General features: G+C 39.9%; 1 non-coding gene across 1 annotated transcript; it reads right to left on the bottom strand.

Moving 5' to 3' along the window:
* Positions 1-7,062: 7,062 nt before the first annotated feature.
* Positions 7,063-7,169, bottom strand: LOC145556893 (small nucleolar RNA R71). The gene has a single exon (XR_014091984.1). It is a non-coding gene; the product is annotated as a small nucleolar RNA R71 (small nucleolar RNA).
* Positions 7,170-8,586: the final 1,417 nt, after the last annotated feature.

The raw sequence follows: 8,586 nt of genomic DNA, 5'->3' as shown, positions 1-8,586 counted from the left end.
GGCCGTCCCTTCATCTCTCCACCAACAAGTAAAAGCTATAGTTGGGGGAATTCCAATCACCATCGATGCTTTGCCCATGAGGATCAAATCTATAGAGAATCCAATTATTAATGTGGAGCACGATGAAGATTTATGGGGCTTTAACGAAGAAGTCTCCTTAATCCAGGAGGATGAAAGGACTCCTCTTTGCCATGACCCCCAATCCAACATGATTGTCAATGCCATGCTGAAGAAAAAAGGACATTTTCCTGGGATGACCCTAGGAAAGAAGAAAGGAATAGCAAAACCGCTGGAGTCACCTGGCCTCCCTAAGTTAGACACTTTCGGACTTGGTTTCGAACCGACTAGGAAAGATCTCAAGCGAGCCCAGGAAAAGTCAAAAGCACGTATGGACGCTCGCATTCAAAAGAAAGCAATCCCAATGGATCAATACCCTCTTACGCTTAATAGTCAATTTATAAAAGAAGGAGAGGACTATCCATGCCATGAATTTCCCGAGCCATTTGTTGTAAACGGCATAAGACAACCGGGATTCGAGATTTTCTTGGATTGCTACTTCACTGATGAAATCCCAACTCCTGTTTACAAGGAGAAAGCACCCCCATGCTGTGACTTTAACGTCATGGGATTACTGTTTGGGCGAGAAAAGAATGAGCCAACTTATAAAGAGGATAACTCCTCGCTCATTAAAACAGTCTTAAAAGCGAAAGCTTCGATCCCTAGAAGCTAATCACTCCAGCTAAAGGATCCCTACATGGATGGCGCAAGACTATCAAGGTGACTACTCCAAGCGGAAGGAAGATATCTATCACGACAGGGCAAGGACCGATGTTTGAAGAGTCGTCTGAGTCTGAGTCCGAGTCAGAGTCTTTCCCCCTTAGAGTCTTCTAAGTCTTTAGTAGTAACACCTCCCCCTCCTATTTCTCCTCCTAGGATAGTTAGTGATCCTGTCCCTGAGGACATATCACTCTTTGATGTAATGATCTCAGAGTATAATAATATTTCTCATTCTCCTTACTTCTCGTGTTCTTCTCTAACCCAAGATGACGAGCATTGCTTAACTAACAATGAAAAAGACAAAGAAATTATTAAAGAAATGAAAACACTCGAAAAGAAAACACCGGTAATTGAAGAAACTGAAACAGTTGATATCTCAAATGATTCAACTCATAAAAGAGAAGTTAAAATCGGATTAACACTGAATAAACAAGAAAGAACCGTTTTAATTAACTTACTTAAAGAATTCATCGATGTATTTTCTTGGTCATATGAAGATATGCCAGGCATTAATAGAGAAATAGCTCAACACACTATACCACTAATTCCAGGAATGAAACCTGTAAAACAAAAGTTACGTCGAATGAAACCCGACGTAGCTCTTAAAATAAAAGAAGAAGTTCAAAAACAAATAACTGCAGGTTTCATCAAGGTATCCAAATACCCCGAATGGGTCGCCAACGTCGTCCCAGTTCCGAAGAAAGACGGAAGGGTAAGAATGTGTGTCGACTATCGAGATCTAAATAAGGCAAGTCCAAAGGACGACTTCCCTTTGCCACACATCGATATTCTAGTAGATAACACGGCAAATCACGCGCTCCTCTCGTTCATGGATGGGTACGCAGGTTACAACCATATTCTCATGGCAGAAGAAGACATGGAGAAAACAACTTTTATAACACCATGGGGCACTTACTACTACACGGTAATGCCATTCGGGTTGAAAAACGCGGGTGCTACTTACCAACGTGCAGCAACTACCTTACTTCATGACATGATGCACAAAGAAGTCGAAGTATATGTCGACGACATGATTGTAAAGTCAAAAGACCGTCTAGGCCATCAAGTAGCCTTAAGGAAATTTTTCGAAAGGCTAAGAAAATATAATATGAGGTTGAATCCATCTAAGTGTGCTTTCGGAGTCACCTCAGGCAAGCTCTTGGGTTACGTCATAAGCTCTAGAGGAATAAAGGTAGACCCAACCAAGATCAAAGCAATCATGTCAATGCCACCGCCCAAGACTTTGAAACAGATTCGAGGATTTATTGGCCGGTTGCAATACATAAGTAGGTTCATATCAAAACTGACAACAATATGTGAACCAATCTTCAAGAAGCTAAAGAAGAATGTACCAGTAATATGGGATGACGAGTGTCAAAAAGCCTTTAAAAAGATCAAAGCCTATCTCGCAAATCCTCCCATATTTGCACCAGCACTTCCCGGAATACCTCTTAGGTTATATTTGACGGTTACCAAAGAGACAATGGGAGCTATGCTAGCACAAGATGTAGAAGGCAAAGAAAACGCAATATACTACCTAAGCAAGAAGATGCTCGAATACGAAGCACGCTATACACCGCTCAAGAAGTTGTGCCTTGCCTTGGTGTGGGCCACAACTAAGTTAAGACATTACATGCTGGTGCATACCGTCTTCGTAGTCTCCCGATTAGATCCACTCAAGTATCTATTCGAGAAATCTACACTCAATGAACGCATATCAAGATGGATAGTCAATCTAGCCCAGTTTGATGTAAGGTTCATGCCACAAAAAGCTATCAAAGGATCCGTGGTGTCGCGACTTTCTAGCAGATTTTCCAATAGAAGACTCGACGCCAATACAAGACAATGAATTTCTCCAGATGAAGACCTAATGGTTACTGAAGATGATACTTGGACCTTGTATTTCGACGGAGCCTCAAACCAAAAGGGATGTGGCGTTGGAGTACTACTAGTATCACCTAAAGAGGAGCATGTTCCAATCTCCATAAAGCTTGATTTCAACGTCACCAACAATGCTGCTGAATATGAAGCATGCGTGGTAGGCCTTACACAACTTTGGCGTTGGGAGTAAAAAAGTTAAGGATATTCGGACACTCTTCTTTGATTATCAATCAGATATCTAAAAGGTGGAAAGTAAGGAGCGAAAGCCTAGCCCCTTACCAAACATATCTGGAAACTCTTACCGATCAGATAGAGAAGGTAGAATACACATATCTACCTAGAGAGGAAACCAATTTGCTGATGCCTTGACAAGACTAGCCTCAATGGTTAGGATTCCCACGGAAATCGAGCAAATGCCTCTAACTATAGAAAAAAGGCACAAACCAGCATACATCCAGGCTATAGAAGACGACGAAGTAGTCCAAGGCGAATAAGAAGAAGAAGAAGAAGAACCGTGGTACACGGACATACTCAATTATGTCACCAATGGAGAATACCCTCCTCATGCTGACAAAAGAGAAAAACGAGCATTAAGGCTTTTGGCTTCCCAATATGTACTCATAGACAACGAGCTACATAAAAGGGTACCTAAGGGTCGAGCTCTCTTATGTGTAGGAAAGAAAGATGCACAAAGAGCAATGAGAATAGTCCATGAAGGAATCTGTGGCACTCATATAAATGGCAAAATGTTGGTCCAAAAAATAATGCGAGAAGGATATTATTGGACTACGATGAATAGGGATTGCCATCAATACGCAAAAAGATGCCCTAAATGCCAAATTTATGCCAACTTACAACATGTTCCTCCATCTTTGCTCTACACATACACATCGCCATGGCCATTCTCTACATGGGGAATTGACATCATCGGCAAAATCACTCCCCCAGGAACAGGAGGCCACGAATATATTCTAGTAGCAATCGATTACTTCGCAAAGTGAGTCGAAGCGCAATCATACGCTAAACTCACTACAAAACATGTAGCACTCTTTATCGAGAGAAATATTATTTGTCGATATGGAGTCCCACATGAAATGATAAGTGACAATGGAACTCACTTTCAAGCCGAATGTGAAGACTTGATACAAAAATATGGCATTCAACATCATCATTCTTCCCCTTATAGACCTCAAGCAAATGGAGCAGTCGAGGCAACTAATAATAATTTAAAGACTATCATCGAGAAAATGACGGAAAATTATAAGGATTGGTCTGACAAACTTCATTTCGCATTGTGGGGTTACCTCACGTCAATCCGGACATCAACAGGAAATACGTCATTTTCCTTGGTATATGGAATGGATGCCGTACAACCTGTCGAACTAGAAATACCATCTCTACGCATTGCATTAGAGAGTAAACTCGATGAAGTTGAATGGACAAGGGCAAGATATGAAGAATTGATTCTACTCGACGAGAAACGACTAGAAGCTCTACATCGCACTCAGTGTTACCAGACTCGTATGGCTAGGCATTTTAATAAGAAGGTCAAGACAAGAAATATCAAAGTAGGAGACTTGGTGTTAAAAGCACTAAGAAAAAATGTTTTTGATCCAAGGGGTAAATTTAGACCTAATTGGTCTGGACCCTACATTGTCAAAAAAATCATATCAAGAGGTGCAACAAAACTAACTGATATGGATGGCAATGAATTCTCGAACATGACAAATCTTGACCAACTTAAGAAGTACTACCCATAAATACTTGAGTAGGATACTCAAGAGAGCTACGTTCGGCCTGATTCCTTAAGAAAGGATACGTAGACAACCCTTTACGGGTGCGGCCACTTTATTTTTCGACATCCCCGTGTCCCAGATTTAATTAAGAATTCAACAGAAGATCGGTGAAGTACCGGCGTCGCAGAGTAGAACTTGGCGCCAGCCGATGGAATTAGCGCCTGGCGCCAGACTACACTGGCAGGCGCCAATCGCAAATAAGTGGCGCCAATTTTAAAATAAATTCTAGGCGAATTTCGGTGTTTTTCGGAAAATTTTCGACTTCCGTACTCGAAGAATTTTTGGAAAATTAGTTTTTTCGGTTTTCATTGCTTTAATAAAATAAATTTAAAGTAAATAATTTAATTAAAAGCTGAAATTTCATTAATAAAATAAAATTACATTATTGGTGGAATTTAAAGAAAGCTGAAATAAATTAACTTTAAATGAAAAATAAACTAAGTCTAATAAATGGAAAGTTAAGCAATGCTCCTAATCTTTCTTTTCTTTTCTAGCCCTTGATGTGTCTATTTTATATAGTATTTTATCCCCGTCCCTTTGTTATAATTAGTAGTGTTTTTGGCTCTTTAGAGCCACTTTTATTACTAATTGGTGTTTTCTAGTGTTTTCGTAGATTTGGTTGACTTTTGCAGGGATTTATGTTTTTGGAGTATTTTCCCGAGATATTTTGGAGCAATCACAAGCATTGGAGAAGCACGATCAGATTCTATAGCCCAGGGCCTGTTAGATTCATCGAACCGGTGATTAAGGGCTCGGTATAGGGATACCGGGGCATTTGGACCAAGTATTCAAGACCGGAAGAGGAAATCCAGATTGGCCCGAAGAGTTGGAGCCCAATCGAAGTCCAAATAGTGGCCCAAATGAGCCGCCCAGCCAAAAAGGCTGGCGCCCGGAGGCGCGCCAGGCCGGGCGGGAGAAGCTTAGGCTGGCGCCCGGTGACGCGCCCGGCCGGGCGCGAGATTAGTAGTAATGAGCAAAAAAAGGCGCGCCCGATCGGGCAGTGCCTCGCCCGATCAGGCGCGTGTATTTATTAGTGGACGCTTAACGTCGTTTTAATTTGTTTCAGTTTAGGATTTTTGTACGGAGTATAAATACTCTTCCGTAATACGATTTTAGTATCTCTTCTTCTCTTTTTGACTTTTTCTTTACTCTCTTAATTGTTCTCTTAGATTTCTTTCTCTAAAAACCTTTGTTATTAATTCTACTCTAAAATTCCAGATTAATTTTGGTAACGATTTTTCTTCTCTTAATCTTAGTTATTTACTTTATTCTTTTTATCATGTCTTGCTTTATTACTTTGATTAGTTTAATGTGTGAGTAGTTTTATTTCTAGGGTTTGTGGGGATCCATAAATAATATGAAGGGGTAATTTATTGTTGTTAATTATCAATGCTAGATTAATTTCCTATTGATTGAATTAATGCTCTGTGACTAGATTAGGCCTGATCTTTTATGCATGAGTTTGGCAATATTAATTCGAGATTCGACAGATGAGAATTAATGTTTAGGTCTAGTTTCAATAGGCAGGTTAATTTATAAATGGTTAAGTCGAGATTCGAAAGATGAGATTTAATACCGGTAAATTAATTGTGTGATTATAATACGTAGCGAAAGCCCTTTATAATCTGATTGATGTATGCATTGATGAATGATTATTATATTATACCCTGGAATATTGTTTATTGGTGAACCTATGCCCTAGATCCTTTTATTATTTTCTCCCTATTCTTGATCTCTGTAGTTTAGTTTATTATTCAAATATAAAAATTGGTTACCTCATAATCTAGATTGTATTAGTTAATTAGGAATAGAAAGATCCGTTCCTCTGTGGATTCGACCCTACTTCCCTATCTACATTAGTTAGAGGATTTAGGAATTACTTTTGATTTGGGGATACGACTTTACCCTATCAAAATTTGGCGCCGTTGCCGGGGAAACGGTTTTATTTTTATTTCTGATTGTTTTTGTAGTCTAGATTATTTCCCTTTTGTCTCAGAGAGCGTTAGTTCTCTGAGACAAATCTCATATTTGCTTCTAGTTTTTGTTTATGCCCAGGTGTTCCAGATCAGGTTACATCCCATTCGATCCTGAGATCGAACGTTCCTTCCATAGACAGAAAAATTTCTACAAGCAAATCCTGGCGGATTCTGGTGATAATAACAATAATCACCGCGATCCTCCAATTGATTCCAGCGATTTAGAGGCATCATCAGACGCAGAATCAGAGATGACGGCTCCAAAGAAGCTTAGTGATTATTCACAACCAAAGCTTACAGATTTTCCACATCTCACCCCTACTCCGGGTCTTGATGGGGTTCAATTTGAAATTAAACCTCAATTTATAACGATGATAGAGAGGAAGCAATTCAGTGGAGCCAAGGGTGAAGACCCAAATCTTCACATTGCCGACTATTGTCAATATTGTAACACCATCAGGCAAGCCCGGGTCACTCAAGACCAAATTAGGGAGATTCTCTTTCCCTTCTCTTTAACTGGAAAAGCTAAATTGTGGTTTAATGGCTTAAATAGAACTACACTTGGTATAACTGACTGGGAAACTCTTGTTTTGAATTTCTATAACAAGTATTACCCTGCAGAGAGAACAGCCGTACTACGGAGTGCAATCCAGAATTTTGCCCAAGAAGCCGATGAATCTTTATATGAGGCTTGGGAGAGGTTCAAGGATTTAAAAAGAGATTGCCCCCACCATAATTTAGCACAACGACAGTTAATCCAAGCCTTTTATAATGGCCTTGGAAATTCTTCTCGAATAATTTTAGACTCTGCAGCTAGTGGGAGATTTATGAATCTTGATGTTGAAGATGCAGGTCAGGTTATTGAAGACATGGCGATACACAATTCCCAATATGGGAACCCTAGAGGATTTGCTAACAAGGGGAAGCATAGTGTCGACTTTGTATCCTTTTTGCAAGCTTAACTAACCTCTATTTGCCAAAAATTAGATAATCTGAGCACTGCTAATGTAGCTAATGTTTCTGCGATTAATAATAATTCTAATGAGGCTTTCTGTGAAAATTGTGGTATTGTAGGTCATTGGGAGCAAGATTGCAGGAGTTCTGTGGAGCAAGTTAATGCCTTCCAAGCTTATAGGCAGAATAACCCATACTTCAACACTTACAATCCTGGGTATCGGAATCATCCGTACCTTTCCTACCAGAGCACTAATGTTCAAAATCCACCACCACAAGAACCACAGGCGCCACAGCAACAGCAGCAAAAATATTACCATCCCAATGCTAGCCAGAAGAACCAACCACAACAACCCTCCTCATCTTCTGACCCTTCTCTGGTGGAAATTAGAGCAATGTTGGCCAATATGCAAAAGCACATGGAGAGCAGAGATGCGACAATTGATCAAATTCTAGCGCATAATAAAATTGTAGATAATCAAATTACACAACTCTCCGCTACCCTACAAGCCCGCCAACAGGGAGCTCTGCCGGCACAGCCAACCCGGCCTACGGATCAAGCATTTGCAATTACTCTAAGGAGTGGTTCAAACTATGAAGGGCCCTCTATGCCCATAGTTGATGAACTTGTTTTATTAAATAATGCTAATCTTAATTCCGTTAAACCAAACAATGTAGTTGATAGCCCTGCAGGGCTAAAGGATAATATTAACATACCTAATTCTACATTGCAGGGTACAACTCCAGAGAAGGTGGCTACTCCAGACAAGAGTAATAATGCTCCAAAGCCAACTATCAAACTTCCATTCCCCAATCGTCAATTGAAGACAAACTTGGATAAGCAGTTTGGTAAGTTCCTGGAGGTAGTAAAAGATTTGAAGGTAACAGTTCCCTTTACTGAATTAATCACACAAATCCCCTCGTATGCAAAATTTATGAAAGAAATATTGACGAGAAAAAGGTCTATTAGTGAGGTAGAGACAGTAGCTTTCACTGCAGAGTGTAGTGTCGTACTTCAAAATAAGTCTCCACCTAAATTAAAAGATCCGGGTAGTTTTTCTATCCCTTGTCATATTGGCAATCTCTTGATTGATAATGCATTATGTGATTTGGGTGCTAGTGTTAGCGTCATGCCATTATCTGTGTGTTCTAAGTTGAATATGGGTAAATTAAAAGCTACCAATATAACTCTACAAATGGCC

This window comes from Chenopodium album, chromosome 8 (assembly GCF_948465745.1).
Source record: "Chenopodium album chromosome 8, dcCheAlbu1.1, whole genome shotgun sequence".
Classification (NCBI taxonomy): Eukaryota; Viridiplantae; Streptophyta; class Magnoliopsida; order Caryophyllales; family Amaranthaceae; genus Chenopodium; species Chenopodium album.
Note: the sequence above shows the minus strand (reverse complement) of the source record. Positions and strands in the feature narration are given on the sequence as shown.